Genomic DNA, 24597 nt, shown 5'->3' with positions numbered 1-24597 from the left:
GAAAGCAAAAGAAAATGAGGAAGAAATGATTTCCAAAGAGGTAAAGTGAGGTGACAAAACATTTTTCAGATATATCAGAGAAAGAAGGAAGACCCTTAGTGGTATAATGAAATTGAAAGGTAATGAGGAGTAATGTATGGAGAATTAAGAAGAAATGGCAGAAATATGAAACAAATAGTTTGGTATTCACCAAACAAGACCCTGGAGAAGGATCATTGCTGTTTGACAAGACCATGGATGGGAGTGGTGCGGAAATCCAAAAGATCTGAATGTGATGTGGCAGGGGGTGGAAGACTATCATGCATGGACCCGGAGAGGGACCTTGGGGTGATTGTGTCTGGTGATCTGAAGGCAGCAAGGCAATGTGACAAGGTGGTAGCTAAAGCCAGAAAGATGCTAGGCTACAGAGAGAGAAGTATAACTAACAGGAAAAGGGAAGTGATAATGCCCTTGTACAGATCCTTGGTGAAGTTTCACCTGGAGACTATGTTCATTTCTGGAGACTGCATCTCAATTCTCGAAAAGGATAAAGACAGGATGGAAACAGTCCAGAGGAAAGTGACCAAAATGGTGTGGGGTCTGTTTCAGAAAACCTATGAGGAGAGGCTGAAAGATCTAAATATGTATACCTTGGAGGAGAGGAGATGCAAGGGAGATTTGATACAGACCTTCAGATATCTGGCATTTATCAATTGGATGCATAAACTTCAAACCTTTTCCACTGGAAAGAGTAAAACTAAGAGTCATGATTTGAAACTGCAGGGAGGATGGCTAAGAAATATTTCTTCACGGAGAGGGTAGTAGTTGCCTGGAATTCCTCCCAGAAGAGGTTATGAAGATGAGAACAGTTAATGAACTCAAAAGAGCATGGGACAAACACTACAGATCCCTAAATATTTAATTAAAGTGATGGTATAACATTTCTGCATGGGGGTAACTTCCACATAGTGGCAGTTACAACCCTTAACAGAAAGCATGGGTTAACCTGCATGGCGCGGCAGTTATTACCCTACAGAAAGCATGGGGATAATCTGAATGGAGTGGCAGTTACTACCATAAGCAAATTTCTGGACCATTTGGTCTTTTTCTGCCATCATTACTATGTTACCATATTACTATGTTACTATGGTTGTTTAGGACATTTAAACCATGCGTTTTTTGGTGCAGGATTATACTCACCATTTTCATGCTGTGAGGAAGTTTTCTGATTTCAGTAAGATATATACTCCATAAGACTAATCTCCATTTTCAAATATTGATTAATGTCTGTATTAATAAATCAATAATAAACTCCTGATGCAGGCATTGGTTTGTGTTGAAACACTGCAATGTTGGGCGATCTCGGAAACAAGCAGGTGTTCATGGCAAAGAACAAAGTACTCTGGATTGAATCAAGGTTACAGAAACAAATGATTGAATGAAGGATTCTTTTTGAATATCCATATGTTTTGTGATCATGCCATCAGCATTCTGAAGAACAGAAGATAGGTGCTTAATCTTTATTTTCTAACAGATTTTATTTCCATTAAAAAAAAAAAAAAAATGATAAAAGATGCACGCTGGTGGATGTTACACTGTCTTATCTAAAAGGGTGGTAGTGGATGAGCTGGTAGTTGATTACATCTAAAGATGAATATGTCTGTCTAATGGCAATCAAGCAACCATATGATACTAGCTCACATAAGATATATACGATACTTGGCACTGTAATTTGCATGTTCATCATTGTTTAAAGCTGTTCATTTTGGTCTTTTTGTTTCATTCTTTAGAACTTTGCTTTGACTTCCCTTTGGGCTTAGATAGAATGCACAGCAGTGACAACACACGGGAGAGGAGCATGGGAGTTGCACATTACTGTATGGTGCAAGCTGCCTGCAGACCTCTCTGGAACAGACTGGAATCATACAATACAGGGAAGATTGCCTTTGAGCCATTGACACACACTCCTTTCCTTTACTGGGGCTGAGCTGCTGGTGAGAGGGAGAAATAAGCCTGCATGGAGCCCAGAGAAACAGGAGTAAAACGAAAGGAGGGGGGAGAGGGGATAGATACTTTTTTGGGGGCCAGAGGGAAGGGGGAAAGGGGACTCTAGATGCTTCTGGGGTAGTGAGAGAGGGCACTTTGGATGATGAGGATGTAGGGAAGAGAAAAGTAGGTACTGCTGTGGAGAAAGGGAAGAGAAAGGAGAATCTGATGAGAACTAGGTGAGACAGAGAGAAGAATCTGGATTCTGCAGCAGTGAGGGGGAGAGAGGCGGGAGAATGCTGTAGTATTAAGGAGAGAGAGTAGAATCTCGATGTTGCTGGGTATGGGTAGGGAGAGAGAGGGGGATGCTGGGTAAAGAGGTAGATGGACAGGGAAGAGAGAGTAGAAGATGCTTTGTCAGAGATGATGCTGCCACAAAAGGAAGGAGAGGGAGGGGGATATCTTTCAGGGGAGTAAAGGGAGAAAGTGGGGGATGTTGGTCCACAGGTGGTAGAGGAGAAAGAGGGGGGGGGGGGGATACTAGGGATGGGAGTATAATGTGCTGTAGCCACACGTGTGAATGTGTGAGGAGGAGGGGAAGTGGCTGAGGTACAAGGCTGAAGGTTTATCTAGAATACCTAATACCCTTACACTGCCTATGCTCAAATGGGAATGCCACTTTACCCCAACTCCAGTTATCTAGGCCTTAAAGGGATCAGTATTCAAAGAGTTCAGGCTCCTAACTTTTGGAGTTAGGCTCATAAATTGGCCTTTTTGAAAATATACTAGGGATGCGTACCTAAATTTAGGCTTCTTGAGGTCTATACTGAGTCACTGTCAGGATAACAACGACAGGCAGCTGGATAAACTTATCAGACTAACTTTGGAGGTATTTTCAGTTGTCACGTTGAATGCTTAGTGAGCCCTTGGGCCACTCTTAAGTTGAAGCAGCCTATCCTGTGCAGGCATAAAGTAAGCCTTAACGAATAGCAGTTAACTCGTCACGAGACAAGGTGACCAAGTACAAGAATGGAAGAAGTAGACCAGGTCAGAAGACTAAGGCAGGCGAAAGAAGAAATGGAAATGAGATCTAATCTAAGGTCAAGGTAGGCTGAGAGCATAATGCATTTTGATGAATGACCCTGTTAGCCAGCTAACTCAGCTCCTCCCAGTTATGCCCCTGAAATACAACTAACTTATCCAGCTAAATTGTAGCCATCTATTAAGTTATTTGGCTACAATTTAGCCTAAGCAGACCTGGAATGAATTTTGTTTTCTTTTGGCAGCATACGTTTTCAAAACAAAAAGAACAAAAACCAAGAAACTTTTTTTGTATGTTTTTTTTTATATCAAATTCAAACACAATGGTGAATTTTGTTAAAATGTTCTGTTTTGTTTGTAACATATGCACATGCCAAATGAAGGATATGATTTTGGGATGAAGGAGAAATCATGCCCTGAAAGAACACAAGAGATGATATAAACTAGAAACGTTTAGACAGAGCAATGCATTGGTAAAATTAAGATTCTTTTCTCTTGGTTACCTGCATTATCTTTATTTTTGCAAATATTCTTCCTAATCCAGCGCAGATGTATTTATTTAGTTGCTGTCTTTTCTAACCTGCTTATAAAGAGACCCTCATGCTAGGAAAGGTACAATTTAAACATAATAACATACAATTCATAACATGAAAACACAATTCATAAAAGGATAAAAACAATTAAAATAAATTGGCTCACAAACTAGCATCACCAACAAACATAAATCAAGATTTCAAAAGGACTTTATTTTCTACAGCTTGATGAAACAGTTTCCTTCATAAACAGGAGCAAGGTTGTTGTCTAGTGAGAAGTGGAGATAATCATATTTCATCTTCCTGTGAAACTGAACTAGGCTTTCTGCTCAGGCACAATTTCCAAGATCACAGCAAGCGTTGTATTGTTAGTGCTCTAATACAATTGATGAATCTTGCAATTGAGGTTTGGAAAGCATTTATATGCAGATTTACTTTCTGTATGCAAATCAAGTGTTATTTCTTTCTAAATGCATCCATCGGTAAAGAAAAAATAACATTGAGGTCCACATTCAGGGACACAGTGAGCGTCAAGTTACTTGGATAAAATTACCTGGATAGCTTTAGCCAAGATATTCAGTGGGAAACAGGTATCCTGCTGGATATACCTAGTTAGATTTAAAGTTATCTGTGCAAGTTTACCCAGACCACTTTAGATCTGCTCTCCCTCATAATCAGATTTACCTGCCTTAAACCTACCTGAATATTGGTGCTGCTCAGCTAAGTTTAAGCTCCATGACTGGAACACATCTATACCCCCTATTTTTAATAGGGGTGTCACCCAAACAAAATTTGTTTCATTTTCATTTGCCATTTTCCATTCATTTAATGTGGTTTTTTTTCTTTTTAAGTTTCATTTTTTAGTGCATGCCAAATCAAAATAGTGTACTATTTCAATTGGGAGCACACTAAAAATTTAGTGCACACTAAAAAACAAAAATAAATCAAAAGAATGCACATCCCTACATTTTAATTGGGGTATTTTATTTCGTTAATGACATATTCAGCTAACACATATCCAGCTAACACTTAGCCAGATATAACCACAGAATATTGACCACTTTGTACATAGAAACATAATATCTTATTACATAGATAGTAACCTGTTCCTCCTCTGACTTCCTCCATGTAGCGCTATATCCATATCCATATACAAATACTGCACATCCTGTCTGTACAGGTGCTTTCCTGTTTATTCACTGTTCTGTTTTCTCAGTGTTCTGCTTCCACAGCAGCTTTTCTGTTTCTGTTACCAGTGCTGTTATTTACTTTGCATAGTTTCCAAGTTTACTATTATACTGCCAACTGGTGGTCAGCTTGCATGTTCATAGATTCTGTTATATCCAGTGCAGCTGGCTTTACAGGGTTAACTCTGATAGAAAGCAGAGGTGCCTGGGAAGTTTCTTGCCTTGTGACTCTCTCTCAACTCTGATCAAAACTAGCAAGGCTTATGTTAATTAGTAGCTAACCTGGCCAACCCTGCATAATTACTTTCATTTTACCTGTTCTTATTTCAGTGTCCCAGACTGCTCTAGCAGCTCTTGTCTTCAGACTCTGACAATTGTTTTACATACAAATAAAGTTTGGAGTTGAAGAAGCAGCTTCCTCTCCGAGTAAGAACTGAGGTAAACTATCAGTTAAAGCTTTACATAGGAAACGCATAGCAGAGACAGAATACTGCATCCACAAAAGGAACCATGAAACAATTTTAAGGAATAAAGCAAAGACCACAGCTTTATTTGATAATTACAAATCTAAATACCTTACCTGAGTCATGTAAAAACTTCTAAGCCTCTCAAAGACCCTCCCTTCCCCCTTCTCTATTTCTCCATACCATTGACTGCCCACCATTGCACCAGGTGGGGCCAACCATGCTCTTTGTGTCAACTACCAGTGGATTAATAAGGATGACATCATCAGCTCTTTTGCCCAGGGCCTCCGCCATGTAAGAAGACTGCCACGTTTGGTGGCGTTGCACCAAACGTGGCAGGGTTATCCAGGGTAATCCATCGCCCTGTCAACTGCCAGTTGAGCATGAAATGACAGTGCAATCCACTGATTCTCTGCCATTCCCGGTTGCTTGTACTGCCAGTAGATAAGGGGGGGGGGGGGGGGGGAGTGAGGGAGCCAAAAATCCTATCTTTCCTAACTGCTACTCTTTGGCTCAGGTATCACCATCACAGGCATGGGGCAGTCACAAAACATACCCCATACTCCCTCCCCAAACTGCATCATTTTGCTTTGGTCCTCAGAAATGAAATTAACCAGTCACACATTGCAGGAGATTGCCACCAACTTGCATAATTAATAGGGCTGTGCATTTGTTTTAAAATGAAAAATAAACTGAACCAAATAGGTAATTTTCATTTATATTCATTTTTCCCTGAAACAAGTGCACAATCCCCCTCAGAAATCCCCCAAATCTTTCATTTTGGAAAATAGTTCGGCTGATGCAATACATTGTGTTCAGCCGAGCGCCCTGGTTTACCCATGGTTGGACGCATATTTTGGACGTGCGTCCACAGCCCCTTATGCTATAAGGGGATTAGCGCGTCTACAATGCACGTCCAACGTGCAGCGAAACTAACAGCGCTCATCACATGCAAATGCTGATGATGCTATTAGCTATGTTCACCAGATGCAAAGAAAAGAATGTGCACTGGACCCACACTTTTTTATACTCAGAAATTTGTACAGAAAAGCAGATAATACTGCTGCTACCCTCTCTCTCTGAAAACAACTATTTTCAAGTGCAACAGCAATCCCTCCCACTGTCACCTTTATTTCCACCTGAGCAGCTGTTTTACCACTATGACGTCTGGGTTCACCGTGCTCCTGCATCCTTGAGTGTCTCCTTTGCTGATGATAACAGCCAGCCTGATGCTGTTGCTAAGACAGCAGAGCTTCTTTATGCCTTAAGCCTCTTTTGCTGTCCCACCAGCCCCTGGGATAAAAATAAGCATTAGGGCAATCGGGCCCTGCACCACAAGCCTACAGCCTCTTGAAGGGGCACCCCTCCCACAACATGTATATATAGGGAGAGAAAATGTTATTTCTGATATTTATTTATTTTATTTATTTATTTAACGTTTCTTTTATACCGATGACCGTTCGCACATCGCATCGGTTTACAGTGAACACAAAACCATTGGGCGGGGCCCTTACATAAAACAGATAATATACTGAACTAGGAAACATATAATTGAAATTAGGGGGGAGCCCTTACATCAAAACTATTTACATCAAAACTATATACAGAATTAGTGCACAGTACCAAATCGACAAGCATAGAGGTGGTCATATCAGGAAATCCGAGTAAGGGTAAGGGTCGGAGGGGGAGTTATGTAATAGGGGGTGTGATGGAGTAAGCTTGTTGGAAGAGCCAGGTTTTAAGTTTCTTTTCGAAAGTGGGGGTATAGGTCTCAGTGCGAATATCATGGGGCATAGAGTTCCATATCGTGGGGCCGGCCAGAGAAAAGGCTCTGTTAATAGTGGAGGAAAGCTTAAAGGATTTAATAGATTGGGCTTGGAGTGTTCCTTGGAGTGCTGGGCGTGTAGGTCTCTTGGAGGTACGGGGTACGAGGGGGGGGTTGAGCCAGTTGAGGTTGGAGTTTAATAGACTTTTGTGTATGATTGAGAGAGTTTTATAAAGAATTCGTGACTGTATAGGGAGCCAGTGTAGTTCCATAAGTGCGGGGGTGATGTGATCTCTTTTCTTTGTGTTTGACAGGATGCGAGCGGCGGCATTTTGTAGAAGTTGGAGTGGTCTAGTGTGAATTGCGGGAATGCCAAGTAAGAGCGCATTACAGTAGTCAATCTTTGAAAAGATAATAGCTTGAAGGACTGTACGGAAATCATTGAAATGTAGCAAGGGTCTGAGCTTCTTTATTGTTTGCAGTTTAAAGTAGCAGTCCTTTATAATGGAATTGATGAATGGTTTGAAAGAGAGGTGATTATCAATAATAACTCCTAGGTTGCGAGTGTGAGGTGGGAAGTTAGTAGCAGAGTAGGCAGGGGGGATGACCGGGAGTGGCTGCTTATTCGATATGACTAAAAGCTCAGTTTTGTTGGAGTTAAGCGCTAGGTGCATGTCCTTTAGGAGCTGGTTGATAGAGGAAAGACAGGATTCCCAGCTGTGTAGAGCCATTTGGATGGTGTCCGAGAAGGGGAAAATGATTTGTACATCATCAGCATAAATAAAATGCTTGATGTGTAGATTAGTGAGGAGCGTAGTAAGGGGGAGCATGTAAATGTTAAATAAGGTAGATGAGAGTGAGGAACCTTGGGGAACACCTTGGGGGAGACTGATGGGGTCAGATTCATTATTGTTCATAGTGACAGTGAAAGTACGATTTTGGAGATATGATTGAATCCAATCAATGGCCTTGCCAGTGACCCCAATATTTCTGAGTATGCTGAGGAGGACATCATGATTAACTGTGTCAAACGCAGCTGAGATGTCAAGTAATGCGATAAGATAGGATGATCCTGAGTCAGTTCCTTTGATAAGGGTATCGTGTAAGGAGAGGAGCAAGGTTTCAGTACTTAAGTGCTTCCTGAAACCATATTGGGTTGGAGGGAAGATGTTATTTTGTTCCAGGTGATCAGATAGGCGTGTGTTCACGAGCTTTTCAAGCACTTTAGCTAGTAGGGGTAGGTTGGACACTGGTCTGTAATTAGAGAGGGTGGTGGGGTCAAGGTTGGGTTTTTTGAGGAGTGGTTTCACTATGGCTTGTTTCAGAGCATTGGGGACAATGCCATGTTCTAGGGAACAGTTAAGAATATTTGAGAGGGGTTTGGCGATCACATTGTGTATAGAAAGTAGGAGTTTAGAGGGGATAGTTTCAGAGGGGTGAGTGGAAGGTTTCATTTTCTTAAGTATGCTTTCTACTTCCAGGGAAGATGAGGACTCAAAAGAATAAAGGGAGCTAGGGGAGTTGATGGTGGGAAGAGAGATATTGAGGTTGTTGTGTGAAAATTGAGCTGTGATGGACGATACTTTGTTTTTGAAAAATTGCGCTAATTCATTACAGCGGTTTGTGGAGGGTGTAGCTGATTGTTGTGTGTGTATGGGAGAAGTAAGGTTAGCGACCATAGAGAAAAGAGCCTTGGGGTTGTATTTCAGCCCATTTATTTTATTGGCGTAGTATTTTCGTTTTGAGTGTTGAATAGAGTTTCTATAATCATGCATACGTTGATAGTAGAGAGTTTTGGTTGCGGGGGATTGGAGTTTGCGCCATGACCTTTCCGTGGCTCTGAGTTGGATTTTGAGATTTCTAAGGAAAGGAGTGTACCAGGGTTTCCTATTCTTTCTGTAAGGGTTGATTGTTTTTGTTATCAGGGGGCAGTGCACATTGGCAATGCTGCGTGTGCAGTTCACCCATGAGGATAATGCGTTATCTGGTGAGGATAGATCAATTTGTTTGTCTAAGTCAGAGCATGCTAATGCAATGGTTTCTACATCGCATGCTTTGCGGAATCTAAGGGAAATAGGCTGTCTGGGCGTGGATAGAGGGCTTTGAGGGAGCGATAGTTTGGTCTCAATCAATGAGTGATCAGACCAGGGTACTGATGTACATAGGGGGGGACTGTTCACACTGATGGGCGAGTTTATAAAAATTAAGTCAAGGGTGTGGCCAGCCTTGTGTGTGGGGGAGTTTACTATCTGTTGGAAGCCCATAGCTTCGAGCGAGGCCAAGAAAGCTTCACAGGCCGGTGACTGTGGAGAGGTATCTACGTGTAAATTGAAATCTCCTAGGAGGACTGTGGGTAGGTCTGGCGAAAGTGAGTTTGTGAGGAATTCAATCAAAGGAGATGAATCTTTCTCTAGAAGACCAGGGGGTGTGTATATAAGACAGAGTTGGAGTAGTTTAGATTTGAAATATCCAATTTCGTATTGATGGGGGATGTCACATCTATGAGACACTAGGTGGAGGTCCTTTTTTATAGCCAGGAGTAGGCCGCCTCCTCTCTTCTTCTTCCTCGGGATTGAGAAAATATCATAAGTATCTATGGGTAACTGGTTGATAAGGGGAGTGTCATGTTGTTTGAACCAGGTTTCAGTGATTGCACATATTTCGGGATTAGAATCAGAGAGAATGTCATGTAGAAGATGGGTTTTCTTTTGAAGAGATTGTGCGTTAAAGAGGATGATAGAAATGAGAGATAGGCTGATAGCTTGAGTGCGAGTGATGGTGCGTATAGGTATGAGTCTTCTGTTTTTGTGATTGTTTTTATGGTTTGGGGTTTGCTGCATGGATGTAGTGGGACTGTAAGGGTAGAATACTGTTTGATATGCTACAGCACAATGCTCGATGAAAGGAGGCATTGTGGTCCAAAAGTGTAAGGCTAGTAGAAGGGTTAGAGGAATACAGGGATGGAGGCAGAGACAGGGTTAGAAGCGTACAGGAATGGCAGAAATACAGAATAGCATTCAGGGTTACAGAATAGCATTCAGGGTCCAACAACGATACATATATAGGTATGAGTATCGTTACGTGAGCAACGGCAACAGTAAGGCACCAATAACATACAGAGTACACAATCAATCTTGTTAGAGAGACAACCAGGCTAGCGCAGGGAAATATATGCTGTTATCCTGACTACTGTAGGGGGAGGGAGGAGTGGTGGTTCAGCGGGAAAAGTGGAACGGGAATTTAGCCAAGCGGGGAGGTCTGATCTAGACAGATATATACTTCAATATTTCTTACACTCTGACTGCTTAGAAGCGTCACTAGTAGTTGGGCTGGTCATCTGGGAGATAGCTTGTGGGTTCCAGTACAGTAGCGATGCAGACACAAAGTAGTTGTAGACAGGTTGAAGCCGTTCGGGCACACTTATATATCATATGTTCTTCTGGGCTGCCTGAAGGTGCTGCTCGAAGGGGCGCTCAAAGGGGCAGGCCCCTTTGTCGCGCTCCTTCGGCGCGCGACGCTCGGCGCGCGACGCTGGAGCGTCTGTAAGTTTAAAGGGCCTCTGTGCCGTTTCCTATTGGCTGCCGGTGAGTATGGGTAGGCGGGCCTTCCGCGCGTGTTTTTCCGGTCGGGACGGCGGCAGGACGGAGCGGCAGGCCGCGTGGTCGGCCTCGGACCCGGCGGGGGCAAGGGAGAAATTGAGTGGCCTTACCCCGATGGGTCTGTGGCGCCGATCGCGCAGGCCCTCCCTCGCTCTGGATGCCGTGCTGTGGAGCAGGTCTCTGCTGGAGCTGCTTGCTGCGCCGAAAAGAGGGAGATCGCTGGAGCGTCTGTAAGTTTAAAGGGCCTCTGTGCCCTTTCCTATTGGCTGCCGGTGAGTATGGGTAGGCGGGCCTTCCGCGCGTGTTTTTCCGGTCGGGACGGCGGCAGGACGGAGCGGCAGGCCGCGTGGTCGGCCTCGGACCCGGCGGGGGCAAGGGAGAAATTGAGTGGCCTTACCCCGATGGGTCTGTGGCGCCGATCGCGCAGGCCCTCCCTCGCTCTGGATGCCGTGCTGTGGAGCAGGTCTCTGCTGGAGCTGCTTGCTGCGCCGAAAAGAGGGAGATCGCTGGAGCGTCTGTAAGTTTAAAGGGCCTCTGTGCCCTTTCCTATTGGCTGCCGGTGAGTATGGGTAGGCGGGCCTTCCGCACGTGTTTTTCCGGTCGGGACGGCGGCAGGACGGAGCGGCAGGCCGCGTGGTCGGCCTCGGACCCGGCGGGGGCAAGGGAGAAATTGAGTGGCCTGATATACATGATATCAGCGGGATCAGAAACCAGCAGCCTAGACATGCTGAAGGGGGAGAGAGAGAGGTGAGGGATCCTCATCACCCTGAAGGATGAGAGCTCCTATCTGCTCCTGGGGAGAAGGGAAGGGGAGTATGAAAGTAAGAGAGCCCAGTGGGGACGATGGGGGAGGACTGTAAGAGATAATTAAAGTGATGGGGAGGGGGGAGAGGGTTTGAGAAAGAGATACCAGTAGGATCAAGGGAGCGAAGGCTTTGAAGTGAGGGAGATTTGTGGGAACAGGGTGAGGGAGGGTGGTTGAGACAGAGAGAGGAAGACTAGTGGAGATACAGTGGGACAGAGCACGAAAGAGAGAAGAAGACTAATGGGAACAGATTGGGGAGGACTGAGAGAGGCTGGAGACAGGGTGAGAGAACTGAGAGAGAGAAATAGAGGGAAACTTGTGGGGCCAGAGTGGGAAATTGAGAAAGAGAGAGAGAGAGAGAGAGAGAAACTGGTGGAATGAGGAGGAGGTTGAAAGAGTTGGTCCTTTCTTAAGGGCAAGGGAAGAGGGAGAAGAAGCCACTTGAACCTCTAAGGTGAGTGTCTCAGTTACTGTGTATTCTGGATTTGTTGCCCTTGTTGTGCTAAAGGTTTGCCACCCCTGACCTAGGGCATCTTATATCCTTTCACCGGCCCTGTCTCCTGGGAGACTTTTAGGAAGATGTTCCTATGTTGTCAATTAAAAATAATACCAACTAGCTGTTTTATGTTTAAAGAAAATGTACGTTTAAATGAATTTCAATTGATTTATCTAGTTTTACCTTGCATACAGAAGTAATTGTACTCATTAATGGCTCTGGCAGCTGCTGATTTGCTATACAGCACCGACTGGAGTATCTGTGGTGTCATGTCCTGTTAATGTTGCTATTAGATCCCTCATGAAAGCTTTCAATTTAGGGAAAGGCAGCATTTCCAAGCACAATAGAAATCTGAAATAAACAGAGTATGTAGAAAACAACTGAGTAAAAAGTCTATGAAATATAGAAATAGGACAGCAAAAAATTACTTAATCAAAGCCTAAATTCATCAAATTTCTATAATTATTGCTGGAATATGGCGCATTAGTGGGCGCAATAAAAGAGGGGTGTGATTTACGCACATTTCTGACATTCTGCATAGTGTAGTAAAAACGCATAACCCACAGTATCACTGTGTGCGACGCATTAGCGTGTCGCGTGTCCAAATTGGGAGATACACGCACATGTCAGGCCGGTATGATGCGCAGAATGGGTTTTCCAAAACTGCCGAGTATGCACGAATCTCCCGCTATGCACATGTGAAAAGTATCAAAAAAAGGCCAGGGGGGAGACCAATAGATGTGCAGGTATATCCTTCTGCACACAGGTACACACCATGGTCCCCTGCCTCTTAATTTTACTACTGCTATGGATGACATGCAAGTCATAAAAGAAAAAAACTATGCTTGTCAGTGGGGTTTATGGGGTGGGGCTAACATGCATGGTGGATGTGTGGGTGCAGGACTGTGTGGGTTGAGAGTTTCTGTTTGAGTATTTGAGATGTATGTGTGTGGGGGTGGTTTTGTGAGTATAGGAGTGTATAGGCTGTGGGTTTGTGTGGAAGTGTGGGTTGTGTGTGTAGTAAGCTGACAGGTGGGTAGAGGTATGTAGCAATGTGTGTGTGTATGTGTGGTGTGTATATATATATTGTGTGTATGGGGGTGTGTCTCTGTGTGGCAGGTTATCGAGGGTGTCTGGGAGTTCTGATGGATATATGGTTATGTATATGAGGGGGTGTATGGCTGTGTCTCTGTGTGGAAAGCATGTTTGGGGGAGTAAAATTGAGAGGGTTGGTAATCGAAAAACCGGCACATTAAAACCCCCTAAAACCCACCCCCGACCCTTTAAATTAAATCCCCCACCCTCCCGAACCCCCCCCCCAAATAACTTAAATAACCTGCGGGTCCAGCGGCGGTCCGGAACGGCAGCGGTCCGGAACGGGCTCCTGCTCTGAATCTTGTCGTCTTCAGCCGGCGCCATTTTCCAAAATGGCGCCGAAAAATGGCGGCGGCCATAGACGAAAAAGATTGGACGGCAGGAGGTCCTTCCGGACCCCCGCTGGACTTTTGGCAAGTCTCGTGGGGGTCAGGAGGCCCCCCACAAGCTGGCCAAAAGTTCCTGGAGGTCCAGCGGGGGTCAGGGAGCGATTTCCCGCCGCGAATCGTTTTCGTACGGAAAATGGCGCCGGCAGGAGATCGACTGCAGGAGGTCGTTCAGCGAGGCGCCGGAACCCTCGCTGAACGACCTCCAGCAGTCGATCTCCTGCCGGCGCCATTTTCCGTATGAAAACGATTTGCGGCGGGAAATCGCTCCCTGACCCCCGCTGGACCTCCAGGAACTTTTGGCCAGCTTGTGGGGGGCCTCCTGACCCCCACGAGACTTGCCAAAAGTCCAGCGGGGGTCCGGAAGGACCTCCTGCCATCCAATCTTTTTCGTCTATGGCCGCCGCCATTTTTCGGCGCCATTTTGGAAAATGGCGCCGGCTGAAGACGACAAGATTCAGAGCAGGAGCCCGTTCCGGACCGCTGCCGTTCCGGACCGCCGCTGGACCTGCAGGTTATTTAAGTTATTTGGGGGGGGGTTCGGGAGGGTGGGGGATTTAATTTAAAGGGTCGGGGGTGGGTTTTAGGGGGTTTTAGTGTGCCGGCTCACGATTCTAACGATTTATAACGATAAATCGTTAGAATCTGTATTGTATTGTGTTCCATAACGGTTTAAGACGATATTAAAATTATCGGACGATAATTTTAATCGTCCTAAAACGATTCACATCCCTACTGAGGAATAAAGTTCCTATAGAAGTTGGCGAAGCCAAGGAATCGTTGAAGCGAGCGGAGTCCTACTGGTTGAGGCCAATACCAGATGTTGGCTAGCTTGTACGGATCCATACTGAAGCCAGTGGTGGAAACTATGAACCCCAGGAAGGGTAATGACTTGTTCAAAGAGGCACTTTTCCACTTTAGCATACAGGCAGTGGTCTCTTAAACGCTGGAGGACTCAGTGAATGTCAGCACGATGGGTGGTCAGATTCGCAGAATAGATTAAGACGTCATCCAGATAGACGATCAAACATTTGTTGAGCATGTCTCTAAATACCTCGTTCATAAGATTTTGGAAGACCGCTGGTGCATTGCATAAACCGAAAGGCATCACTAGGTACTCGTAGTGGCCATCACGAGTATTAAAGTCGGTCTTCCATTTATCTCCTGGCCTGATTCAGACCAAATTGTAGGCCCCCTGAATATCCAACTTTGTAAAGACCTTGGCTCCTTGAAGTCGGTCCAGAAGCTCGGGAATGAGTGTAAGCGGGTAGCGACCACGAATGGTGAGGGAGCTGTGACCCCGATAATCAGTACAGGGCCTCAAGGAGCCATATTCTTTTGCTACAAAGAAGAAACCAGCCCCCGCTGGAGATGTAGATGGCCGAATGAAACCACAGTCTAGATTCCCCTTGATATATTGGGACATTGCTCATGTTTCCAGTAAGGATAATGGGTATACGCGACCTCTAGGAGGCACTATGTCTGGAAGCAGATTAATCGCACAGTCGAATGGGCGGTGCTATGGAAGAGTCTCTGCTTTTTATTTAGAGAAAATGCCCGCGTATTCAGTGTATTGTGGAGGTAATGGTAATGTGGTAACAGCAAGTAGAATCGGGGGTCGAGGCAAATCCCAAAGGCAAGAGATAAAGCAATCGGACCCCCAAGCGGTAATATGAAGTGATTCCCAATTGATGGTAGGAGAGTCTTTACGCAGCCAGGGAAGACCCAACACCACCAGATGGATGGATTTGTCAAGAATCAGGAAGGAGATCTCTTCTTCGTGAAGTACTCCAGTACGGACTGTCACCGGGGCGGTACACAGAGACACTCGTCTGGGCAGTGGTTCCTCCAGGATAGAGGGGATTAGAAGTGGTAGTGCATGAGGAATCACTGGAAGTTGCAGTTGCTTGGCTAGTTCGGCCAAGATAAAGTTGCCTCCAGCTCTGGAGTCAATAAAAGCCAGAGTCGTGATGGAATCCCCGAGAACTGGAGCATCAATGGAACTCTACATTGAGGAGCGGAGTTGATGCAGCCTAGGGTCAGCTCCCCTGAGACACCTAGGCCTGAGAATTTCCCGGACACCGTGGGCACTGAGCTAACAGATGGCCCTTGCAGCCACAATACAGACAGAGTCCAAGAGTCCTGCGCCGTTGTCTCTCTTCCGGAGTCAAATGAGTACAACCTATTTGCATAGGTTGTTCAACACAAGTCGGTGGAATCTCGGATGCGACGGGAGAAGTCAGAGGACGAGAGAACGAGAGACATAAAAACATAAGAAAATGCCATACTGGGTCAGACCAAGGGTCCATCAAGCCCAGCATCCTGTTTCCAACAGTGGCCAATCCAGGCCATAAGAACCTGGCAAATACCCAAAAACTAAGTCTATTCCATGTTACCATCGCTAATGGCAGTGGCTATTCTCTAGGTGAACTTAATAGCAGGTAATGGACTTCTCTTCCAAGCTCTTATCCAATCCTTTTTTAAACACAGCTATACTAACTGCACTAACCACATCCTCTGGCAACAAATTCCAGAGTTTAATTGTGCGTTGAGTAAAAAAGAACTTTCTCTGATTAGTTTTAAATGTGCCACATGCTAACTTCATGGAGTGCCCCCTAGTCTTTCTACTATCCGAAAGAGTAAATAACCGATTCACATCTACCCGTTCTAGACCTCTCATGATTTTAAACATCTCTATGATATCCCCCCCTCAGCTGTCTCTTCTCCAAGCTGAAAAGTCCTAACCTCTTTAGTCTTTCCTCATAGGGAAGCTGTTCCATTCCCCTTATCATTTTGGTGGCCCTTCTCTGTACCTTCTCCATTGCAATTATATCTTTTTTGAGATGCGGCAACCAGAATTGTACATAGTATTTAGGGTGCAGTCTCACCATGGAGCGATACAGAGGCATTATGATATTTTCCGTTTTATTCACCATTCCCTTTCTAATAATTCCCAACATTCTGTTTGCTTTTTTGACTGCCGCAGCACACTGAACCAACGATTTCAATGTGTTATCCACTATGACGCCTAGATGTCTTTCTTGGGTTGTAGCACCTAATATGGAACCCAACATTGTGTAATTATAGCATGGGTTAGTTTTCCCTATATGCATCACCTTGCACTTATCCACATTAAATTTCATCTGCCATTTGGATGCCCAATTTTCCAGTCTCACAACGTCTTCCTGCAATTTATCACAATCTGCTTGTGATTTAACTACTCTGAACAATTTTGTGTCATCTGCAAATTTGATTATCTCACTTGTCGTATTTCTTTCCAGATCATTTATAAATATATTGAAAAGTAAGGGTCCCAATACAGATCCCTGAGGCACTCCACTGTCCACTCCCTTCCACTGAGAAAACTGTCCATTTAATCCTACTCTCTGTTTCCTGTCTTTAGCCAGTTTGCAATCCACGAAAGGACATCACCACCTATCCCATGACTTTTTACTTTTCCTAGAAGCCTCTCATGAGGAACTTTGTGAAATGCCTTCTGAAAATCCAAGTACACTACATCTACCAGTTCACCTTTATCCACATGTTTATTAACTCCTTCAAAAAGTGAAGCAGATTTGTGAGGCAAGACTTGCCTTGGGTAAAGCCATGCTGACTTTTTCCATTAAACCATGTCTTTCTATATGTTCTGTGATTTTGATGTTTAGAACACTTTCCACTATTTTTCCTGGGACTGAAGTCAGGCTAACCAGTCTGTAGTTTCCCGGATCGCCCCTGGAGCCCTTTTTAAATATTGGGGTTATATTTGCTATCCTCCGGTCTTTAGGTACAATGGATGATTTTAATGATAGGTTACAAATTTTTACTAATAGGTCTGAAATTTCATTTTTTTAGTTCCTTCAGAACTCTGGGGTGTATACCATCCGGTCCAGGTGATTTACTACTCTTCAGTTTGTCAATCAGGTCTACCACGTCTTCTAGGTTCACCATGATTTGATTCAGTCCATCTGAATCATTACCCATGAAAACTTTCTACATTACGGGTACCTCCCCAACATCCTCTTCAGTAAACACCGAAGCAAAGAAATCATTTATTTTTTTCTGTGATGGCCTTATCTTCTCTAAGTGCCCCTTTAACTCCTTGATCATCTAATGGTCCAACTGACGCCCTCACAGGCTTTCTGCTTCGGATATATTTAAAAAAGTTTTTACTGTGAGTTTTTGCCTCTACAGCCAACTTCTTTTCAAATTCTCTCTTAGCCTGTCTTATCAATGTCTTACATTTAACTTGCCAACGTTTATGATGTATCCTATTTTCTTCTGTTCGATCCTTCTTCGAATTTTTGAATGAATATCTTTTGGCTAAAATAGCTTCTTTCACCTCCCCTTTTAACCATGCCGGTAATCGTTTTGCCTTCTTTCCACCTTTCTTAATGTGTGGAATACATCTGGACTGTGCTTCTAGAATGGTGTTTTTTAACAATGACCACGCCTCTTGGACATTTTTTACTTTTGTAGCTGCTCCTTTCAGTTTTTTTCTAACAATTTTTCTCATTATATCAAAGTTTCCTTTTTGAAAGTTTAGCACGACAGCCTTGGATTTGCAAACTGTTCCTCTTCCAGTCAATAAATCAAATTTGATCATATTATGATCACTATTGCCAAGCGACCCCACCACCGTTACCTCTCTCACCAAGTCCTGTGCTCCACTGAGAATTAGATCTAAAATTACTCCCTCTCTCGTTGGTTCCTGAACCAATTGCTCCATAAAGCTATCATTTATTCCATCCAGGAACGTTATTTCTCTAGCATGTCCCAATGATACATTTACCCAGTCAATATTGGGGTAATTGAAGTCTCCCATTATTACTGCACTACCAATTTGGTTAGCTTCCCTAATTTCTCTTAGCATTTCACTGTCCGTCTCACCATCTTGACCAGATGGATGGTAGTATACTCCTATCACTATAGTCTTCCCCGATACACAAGGGATTTCTACCCATAAAGATTCAATGTTGTATTTAGTCTCATGCAGGATGTTTATCCTGTTGGACTCTATGCCATCCCAGACATAAAGCGCCACACCTCCTCCCAGGTGCTCCTCTCTGTCATTGCGATATAATTTGTACCTCGGTATAGCACTTTCCCATTGGTTATCCTCTTTCCACCATGTCTCTGAGATGCCAATTAAGTCTATGTCATCATTCACTGCTATACATTCTAATTCTCCCATCTTACTTCTTAGACTTCTGGCATTAGCATACAATCATTTCAAAGTTTGTTTTTTGTTTGTATTTTCATTCTGCTTTTTAATTGATAGGGATAAGTTAGAATTTTTTAGCTCAGATGAGTTTTTAGTTACATGACTTGGACTATTTTTCTAATTAATGGAACCTCACTGTCGGGATGCCCTAATTCTAATGCATCATTATTATCCTTTGAAGATACCTCTCTCCGAACCATGCGCTGCTGAGCGACTGTCAGCTTTCCCCTTTGTTCTAGTTTAAAAGCTGCTCTATCTCCTTTTTAAAGGTTAGCGCCAGCAGTCTGGTTCCACCCTGGTTAAGGTGGAGCCCATCCCTTCGGAAGAGACTCCCCCTTCCCCAAAAGGTTCCCCAGTTCCTAACAAAACTGATCCCTCTTCCTTGCACCATCGTCTCATCCATGCATTGAGACTCCGAGCTCTGCCTGCCTCTGGTGACAAACAGTCTAACTTCAGTTAGTCAGCCAGAGTGACTCACTGCTCTCTTGATTAACAAATGTTGTTCCCTATTCAAACCCAATCACACTACCTCAACACCTTTCCAAGGTGAGTAACTGAGCTGAACTATTCAACCTTTTTACTTGGGTATACACTGCTCCTAGCTTATTTCTGTCTTCCGGCTACTTTTTGGGTTGTTGTTTTTTTTGTGGTTTTTTTTTTCAATACAAAAACACTCATTTTGCATTAAATACAAACACTCAGATCTTTAAAAGTCTGCAGAACACTCAGTTCTGCAGACTTTTAAAAATAAACACATTATCTACTGCTTACTAGCTACTTTATTGACTGACTATTTAAAAATACAAACAGTCTAACTTGTTTATTCACTGCCTTTCTGACTATTAAAAGCACAAACCCACAAACACACTAAATAATATTCCCAAATAGTTAACTTTGCCCCAATACTTTTAAAAAAGACAATGTCCCAAGCAAAAACTTACTGATTCCTTTCAGCCACCAGCAAGGTGATCCTCTCCTCTCAGTGTTTAACGTCCTGATTACAGCTCCTTTTGGTGCTGCTGAAGATGCCAATCCAGTCGGCTTGCCAAATCAATGAGTGCCTCCAGTTCCTCGGGTAATTCCTGAGCTACCAGCTCATCTTTTATGCGAGAAGCCAAGCCATCTAGAAAAATACTTCTCATACTGTCTTCCTGCCAGCCTAATTCAGATGCAAGGGTACAAAACTCCACAGCGTACTCAGCCAGAGTACGAGAACCTTGATGGAGGTGGAGAAGTTCCGAGGCGGCTGTGGAATGACATCCAGGTTTATCGAAAACTTGTCGGAACATCTGGACAAAGCAAGGCAGATCTCCCAAGACAGAATCTCCACGTTCCCACAATGGAGAGGCCCAAGCCAGAGCCCTTCCATCTAACAGAGAAAGGATGAATGTGGTCTTTACTTGATCATTGGGGAACTGAGCTGGTTGGAGGGAGAAGCGCATGAAGCAATGATTTAAAAATCTCCGGCATTGCTTCGAGTCTCCGTCGTACCTGGGCAGAGCCAGCATGTGCAAGTGAGTAATGGAGGTCGAGGTAGCCGCCGGCGGAGGAGCAGTAACTTCAGGAGTCATAGGATTCTCCAACCGATTAGCCAGACGCTCCACGGTCACTGCCAGGACATCTAGACACTGTTGTTGTTGCTGCAGGCGTTGAGCCAAGCCTGGAATGACATGCAGCCCAGACAGGTCCACCGGGTCTGTGGCCTTTGCAAACTATTATGTTCGTGGACCCTTGAGCTGAGACAGGAGTTGATATACTACAGAGGGGAGGCCCTACGTGGCACCCGTCAGCAATAGGTGGAGTCGGCAAGGTCGACCCAACTGGAGTTTCACTTATACCAGCCCTCGTTCCCTGCAGGTTGACCCCTTGGGTACCAGGGCTGGCAGGACTTAGGTGTGGGTTACCTATATGACACAGGACAGGTGAGGCCGAGACAAGGTCAGAAGTCTGGGTCAGGGCTGGCAGCAAAGGGGCAATACGAAAGTCCAGTCCAGAGTCCAAGGCAGGCAGCAGAGGAGCAGAAGCGATAAAACCAGGCCAGGAGTCGATGCGGGTGGCAGACAGGAAGAAAGTGAAGCAAGCCAAGGGTCAGTACCGGGAGATCAAGTCAAGGAGATACGCAGGACTGAAGGATGAAGGATGGATCTGAATCAGGATCAGGAGCTGGAGCAGAGTCAGGAGCTGGAGCGGAGTCAGGAGCTGGAGCAGAGTCAGGAACAAGAGCAGAATCAGGCACAGGATCAAGAAGCTCTCTGAGGAGACAAGCTGTTGCAAAGGCAACCAACAGGAGAGAAGCTTGGAATATATAGGGCTGCCTCCTGACATCATAGAAGGAGCTGACGTCATAGGAGGCTGGCCCGGAGATTCCGATGCTGATCCTTAAAGATGTAGAGCCTCCCATGTGCGTGCACCTAGGTAGAGCTCCGCCGAGGGCAGGATGGCAGCGTTCTGAGCCACATAGTAAGCCGCTGGTGGTCGGCCCGACACGGAGAACGCCGTGCCGACCAGAAGGAGTGTTCCCCACATCATACTAGCCCCATTCCCCACACGTTGAGCCTTTGGGTTCCAGGCGCTGTCAGGGCTTAGGAAATGTCCCAAAAGGAGTTGTCAGATGGAAGCAGAATATGGGTAGGGGTCAGAGTTGGCAGCAGGTAGGTATGATCCAGATCCAGGCATAGATCCAGGGAAGGTTGTGAAAATCAATATCCGGGTCCAGGCCAAGGTCGGGGCAGGCATCAATAATCAGTATCCGGGTCTAAACTAAGGTCAGGGCAGGCAGAAGTCCAAAGGAATGGTCAGAAAATGTAGCAGAGATCAGTACCAGGTGGCAGGCAAGAGAGTAATCAGGTTCAAAGCAAGGATCAGAACCAGGGGTCAGGCGGAGACAAACAGACAGGGCAAGAAACAAGCTGGACAACCAAAGCAACAAAGAGGCAAGGCAAGGCAAAGAAACAGCAAGACACAGAAAAGAGACAAAAAGGCAAGGCACAGGAACAAGGTGTAGCACACACACTGCTAGGCAGGAGGATCTATTGCTGAGGCAAGGCTTAGAAATGCAGCTGGGATTTAAATTCCCAACCATGTGACATTATCAGTGATTGCCAGCAGTCCCAATTTTCACCATGGGGCCTTTAAGGGGCAGTGCATGCACCTAGAGAAGCCTGCAGGAGGAGTGGCCTACCAGTACCCTGGTCATGTCATTTTGGGTAGTGCAGCCAGCCAAATGTTGCAAAAGATATGGTTTAATGGGACACTTCCAGCATGGATTAACCCAAGGGAAATCTTGCCTCACCAATCTGCTACATTTTTTTGAAGGGATTAATAAACATGTGGATAATGGTGAGCCAGTGGTTGTACTGTATTTGGATTTTCAGAAAGCATTTCACAAGGTCCCCCATGAGAGACTCCTGAGAAAATTAAAAAATCATGGTATAGGCGGCAATGTCCCATTGTGGATTGTAAACTGGTTAAAAGATAAGAAGCAGATAGTAGGACTAAATGGTCAGTTTTCTCAGTGGAGAGAGGTAAACAGTGGAGTGTCTCATGGTTCTGTACTGGACCCGGTGCTTTTAAATATATTTATAAATGATCTGGGAAACAGAATGACGAGTGAGGAGACCAAATTTGCAAATGACACAAAATTATTCCAAGTAGTAAAATCACAAGTGGATTGTAAGAAAATTGCAGAAATACCTTCTTTTGATCTGTTAGTTAAAATTTGTAACCTATCATTAAAATCATCCATTGTACCTGAAGACTGGAGGGTGGCCAATGTAACCCCAATATTTAAAAAGGCTCCAGGGGTGATCCGGGTAACTATAGACCAGTGAGCCTGGCTTCAGTGCCAGGAAAATAGTGGAAACTATTCTAAAGATAAAAATTGAAGAGCATATAGAAAGACATGGTTTAATGGAACACAGTCAACATAGATTTACCCATGGGAAAGCTTGCCTAACAAATCTGCTTCATTCTTTTGAAGGGGTTAATAAACATGTGGATAAAGGTGAACCGGTAGATGTAGTGTATTTGGATTTTCAGAAGGTGTTTGACAAAGTTCCTCATGAGAGGCTTCTAAGAAAACTAAAAAGTCAAGGGATAGGAGGCAATGTCCTTTCGTAGATTACAAACTGGTTAAAAGACAGGAAACAGAGAGTAGGATTAAATGGTCAATTTTCTCAGTGGAAAAGGGTAAACAGTGGAGTCCCTCAGGGATCTGTACTTGGACCGGTGCTTTTCAATATATATATAAATGATCTGGAAAGGAATACGACAAGTGAGGTTCTCAAATTTGCAGATGATACAAAATTATTCAGAGTAGTTAAATCACAAGCGGATTGTGATACATTATAGGAGGACCTTGCAAGACTGAAAGATTGGGCATCCAAATGGCAGATGAAATTTAATGTGGATAAGTGCAAGGTGTTCCATATAGGGAAAAATAACCCTTGCTGTAGTTACACGATGTTAGGTTCCATATTAGGAACTACCACCCAGGAAAAAGATCTAGGCATCATAGTGGATAATACTTTAAAATTGTCGGCTCAGTGTGCTGCAGCAGTCAAAAAAGCAAACAGAATGTTAGGAATTATTAGAAAGGGAATGGTTAATAAAATGGAAAATGTCGTAATGCCTCTATATCGCTCCATGGTGAGACCTCACCTTGAATACTGTGCACAATTCTGGTCGCCGCATCTCAAAAAAGATATAGTTGCAATGGGGAAGGTACAGAGAAGGGCAACCAAAATGATGAAGGGGATGGAACAGCTCCCCTATGAGGAAAGGCTGAAGAGGTTGGGGCTGTTAAGCTTGGAGAAGATACGGCTGAGGGGGGATATGATAGAGATCTTTAAGATCATGAGAGGTCTTGAACGAGTAGATGTGACTCGGTTATTTACATTTTCGAATAATAGAAGGACTAGGGGCATTCCATGAAGTTAGCAAGTAGTACATTTCAGACTAATCGTAGAAAATTCTTTTTCACTCAACACACAATAAATCTCTGGAATTTGTTGTCAGAGGATGTGGTTAGTGCAGTTAGTGTAGCTGAGTTCAAAAAAAGTTTTGATAAGTTCTTGGAGGAGAAGTCCATTAATGGCTATTAATCAAGTTTACTTAGGGAATAGCCACTGCTATTAATTGCATCAGTAGCATGGGTTCTTCTTAGTGTTTGGGTAATTGCCAGGTTCTTGTGGCCTGGTTTGGCCTCTGTTGGAAACAGGATGCTGGGCTTGATGGACCCTTGGTCTGACCCAGCATGGCAATTTCTTATGTTCTTATGATAGACCCTTGGTCTGACCTATTATGTAATTCTTATGTTATGTTCTTATGTGGTAAAGGATACTGGTATAGTTGGGTTTATAAAAAATCTTGGGAAAATTGCTTGAGGACAGGTGCATTAACAATTATTCAACTTGGAGTACTTTGACTGCTACTTCTGGGAGTGAGCAACATGGAATGAACCTCCCTCTTAGGATTTCTCAGGTGCTTCAAATGACCCAGACTGGACATAGTTGAAGACAAGATTCATATGTTTGATATTCTTATAGTACTACAGTTAACAACAAAGGATTTCATTTGCACCAAACATTTGAGATTTATATGTTTATTTTTCAATCCTCCATGACCTCTGTTGGCAGACATAAAATTATCTACCGGCTAAACTTCAAGGCACACATCAACAAAACAACCAAAGACTGCTTCTATAAACTTCAGGTCCTGAAAAGGATAAGACCTCTTTTCCACGCTCAAGACTTCAGAACGATCATCCAAGCAGTCATTTTTTCGAAACTAGACTATTGCAATTCCCTATTGCTAGGTCTACCATCATCATACTCCAAACCCCTACAGATGGTTCAAAATTCAGCAGCCCGAATCTTGACAGGCGCAAGGAAAAGAGACCACATATCCCCCGTCCTGAAAGAGCTTCACTGGTTACCAGTCTACTTCCGCATCATGTACAAAGCCATAACCATCACCTACAAAACTATACATCAACTTACCACTCTCGATCTTCAATTCCCTCTCCAAACACATAATTCTA

The 24597-nt window shown here is 44.2% G+C and overlaps 1 long non-coding RNA gene across 1 annotated transcript; it reads right to left on the bottom strand.

Annotated features, from left to right (window-relative positions):
• Positions 1-12009: 12009 nt before the first annotated feature.
• LOC115088510 lies at positions 12010-20809 on the bottom strand. The gene is made up of 2 exons (XR_003855796.1): positions 19499-20809; positions 12010-12206 (listed from the first exon to the last, which is right to left on the bottom strand). It is a non-coding gene; the product is annotated as an uncharacterized LOC115088510 (long non-coding RNA).
• Between the last annotated feature and the right edge of the window lie 3788 nt (positions 20810-24597).

This window comes from Rhinatrema bivittatum, chromosome 3, assembly GCF_901001135.1.
Source record: "Rhinatrema bivittatum chromosome 3, aRhiBiv1.1, whole genome shotgun sequence".
Taxonomy (NCBI): Eukaryota; Metazoa; Chordata; class Amphibia; order Gymnophiona; family Rhinatrematidae; genus Rhinatrema; species Rhinatrema bivittatum.
This window is presented reverse-complemented; position numbering and strand designations above follow the sequence as displayed.